Source organism: Limulus polyphemus, unplaced genomic scaffold, assembly GCF_000517525.1.
Source record: "Limulus polyphemus unplaced genomic scaffold, Limulus_polyphemus-2.1.2 Scaffold2237, whole genome shotgun sequence".
In the NCBI taxonomy this organism is placed as follows: Eukaryota; Metazoa; Arthropoda; class Merostomata; order Xiphosura; family Limulidae; genus Limulus; species Limulus polyphemus.
Window position 1 is genome coordinate 84,767 of NW_013667847.1, and position 3,404 is coordinate 88,170.

The 3,404-nt window shown below is 36.4% G+C and overlaps 1 pseudogene; it reads right to left on the reverse strand.

Annotated features, from left to right (window-relative positions):
* Positions 1–2,888, reverse strand: part of LOC106466364 — a 26,902-nt pseudogene extending 24,014 nt beyond the window's left edge.
* Between the last annotated feature and the right edge of the window lie 516 nt (positions 2,889–3,404).

Here is a 3,404-nt window from a genome sequence, read left to right on the forward strand (position 1 = left end):
ATGAATAGACTCATATCAGTTGACAAGCCCTATTAACAAGATTAAATGAATAGACTCATATCAGTTGGCAAGCCCTATTAACAAGATTAAATGAATAGACTCATATCAGTTGACAAACCCTGTTACCAGATTAGATGAATAGACTCATATCAGTTGGCAAGCCCTATTAACAAGATTAAATGAATAGACTCATATCAGTTGACAAGCCCTGTTACGAAGATTAGATGAATATATTCATATCAGTTGGCAAGCCCTATTAACAAGATTAAATGAATAGACTCATATCAGTTGACAAGCCCTGTTACCAGCATTAAATGAATAGACTCATTTCAGTTGACAAGCCCTGTTACCAAGATTAAAATTCATTTGACACCCTTCCTCTGTTTTTCATGGCTACGTCAACAATATTAATTTTCAAACTGTTATGGAATTGTTATTACGAAATACAAATTAATAATAAAAAAGTTAAAATCCATTAACAAAAATAAAACTGCAACAATAGTAAGTCTAATTTTTCAAGTTTTATTATTTTAAGTGTAATTAATCTGCCAAATGAGACGTTAAATAAATTCGTTCACAGTATGAATTCTGTGAGATTTTTTTAAAAGAGGATCTTCCTCAGTAAAATTTGATCCAAACAGTTAAACTCACAAACAGGAGGGGATTCACGAGAAAAAACTCCCGATTTTGTGTAGAAAATGTGAAAATGGAAATTGATCGAAAAAAAAAGTAGGAAAAGAAAATGTAGTTCATTTTTACTTTCTTGGGTTATGCCACTGCTATGAGCAGATAATATTTCCGTATTTTCTAAAAGTATTAGTGCAATGATGTGATATTGTAGTAGTTTGAGGTATTGAAAAGTGCCTTACTAAGAATTACTACTGATTTCATCTTTTAGCTTAGCTATTAGAGAACTCGCTTGACGTTCTAAAAATCTAAGGTTTGACTCCAAACTCTGTGGACAAAAATGAGATTAGAACAAAAAACATTTGCTCCCAACTAATAATCGTCCCCCGACGCTTAAATAAGGCCAATGTGGCAGCTTGAGTTGCTGAAAAGTGCTTTACTAGGATTTGGCAACAAGTTAACCCTTTAGCTCAGTTAGTAGAGCACTTACATGTGCAGACTGTTTTGAATTCGATATTGAACCGCCTAAATAAAAAATGGATTACCCGAATACAATATGTAAACATAATAAAAATTATTTGAACCTAAAACAAGTTAATTATTTTTTATAGCCTACATGACACTGAGATGTAGTCCATTTATTCCAAATGGTGTTGGGGTAATCTGCTCATTATAGAACCTTAAAGGCCACGTAGAAATTGGGGAGGGGGAAACTCTTAATAGGACCTAGGAAAGATGAAGGATAAGTGAAAGAACTTGTAGTCAGTTTTCTCATAAAAAAATTCTGAAAATTTTGTAAGGGGCTGTGGAAGCTCGCAACAGTATGAAATATATGAAAAATAAAGACATACCGGAGAGTTTGTCAATGGTAAGCACCAAATCAATCATTATCTTTACATATCCATCCAAACCATATTCTGGAAAATAATTTATTTGGGAATTAAAATGCTCACACGTGGCAGTTGAGTGTATCCGTTCAAAAATTATTAGTTTGTTTTGAATTTCGCGCAAAGCTACACGAGGGCTATCTGCACTAGCCGTCCCTAATTTAGCAGTGTAAGACTAGAGGGAAGGCAACTAGTCATCACCACCCACCGCCAACTCTTGGGCTACTCTTTTTACCAACGAATAGTGGGACTGACCGTCAGATTATAACGCCCCCACGGCTGAAAGGGCGAGCATGTATGGTGGGACGGGGATTCGAACCCGCGACCCACAGATTGCGAGTCGAGCGCCCTAACCACCTGACCATGCTGGGCAAAATTATTCATTTTATGATATTCTTGCTATGCTAGCATATATTTACATTATTATTAATGAAAATGAGTTAGTCCCTCGTAGAACCTCGAGGTACAGAATAAGAAAGAGTGCCAGATGGTATGCGGTTTTCTAAAGAACTGGATGTGTGTAAAATACTTTTGTTTTTATTAAGGTTGCTATACATTTGAAAAAGAAAATAACCACTTCCATTCAATGTAGAGAGATTTGTATTTACATTTGTTTTTCAGTTAACTGTTGTTTCATAGTAATGTGTGATATTGAGGGACTAATTGTTATAACGTGTTACTTGCTTGGAATGTTACTGTTTGTTTGTTGTTAAGCACAAAGCTACACAATAGGCTATATGTGCTGTGCCCACCACGGGTATGGAAACCCTGTTTTTAGTGTTATAAGCCTTCAAACTTACTTACCGCTGAGCCACTGGAGAGAGGGGGCTGCTGAGAATGGACTTTAGTATTAATCCATAGCGTATACATCTCCACATACCATGCAGGATGATATTCCCTGATTCTACCAGCATATTCATGTTTGCATACGATATATTGGTAAAATATACCATGAAAACTCTTTCACACTAATGAATGTTTATGGTGGTAGCAAATTTCGAGCATGTATCAGTAGCTGTTCTATTAAAATATTATGTGTGTGCCTGTGTGGCATCATATTCTGTGCTGGCCAAAAAGTTCAGTGTAAAATTATGGTGAATGGCAACCAAGTTAAGTTCATTACTGTAAGTGGACAACAGACTAAGCTAAATTACTCACCAGTTTATTTTCTTGTTCACCTAAAGTAGTGTCTGTGATCTCAAACTCTCGGGCTAATCAGTGTTTGCGAAATAAGCGAATCGCATCTTGATATTCTGGACAATGCTGCCTCGTAATGTTCTAACTCAGACGATAGTGAAATACTTGGGTTAATCAAGTAGCGAAGCCTGAAGCATCAACATAGTGTAGGCACGCCGTGTCAACGTGCTTCGCAACGTCCGCATCCTGCAGGTGAAAGTATCTAAATGATGGCGATAACCCGAGGGGGGTGACACACGCGTTACGCTCTCTTGGAGCAACTGAATGACGTCAGAGCTCATGAGCTAACGTTTTTGATAGTTATCTTGTATTGAGCATCGACTTCGAATACGTACAACGCGTTAGAAAACAGAAATGTGAAATGCTGAAGCAACAAATCGATTTTTTTTTATTTGAAGAGAGCAGCTCTTTAAGGGAGAGATTGCATGCTATTACACTCTTAGCGTTACAACCAGTTGCTTGGACGGACCAACAAAGTTAAGTTGTGTGGCAAAAGCAAAACTCGACAATAAGTTCCAAAATATGTAATCAAACCAGGTAATAATTAACGAAAACAATCCATAAAAAACCTATAACTTTTCAATTCTTATTATCAGCCTTGAATTTAACGAATACAACAGTTAACTATACCGGAATCAATCTATTTCAGATCATGTTCAGCTGTATACAGACGGTTTAGCACATTATATTAAA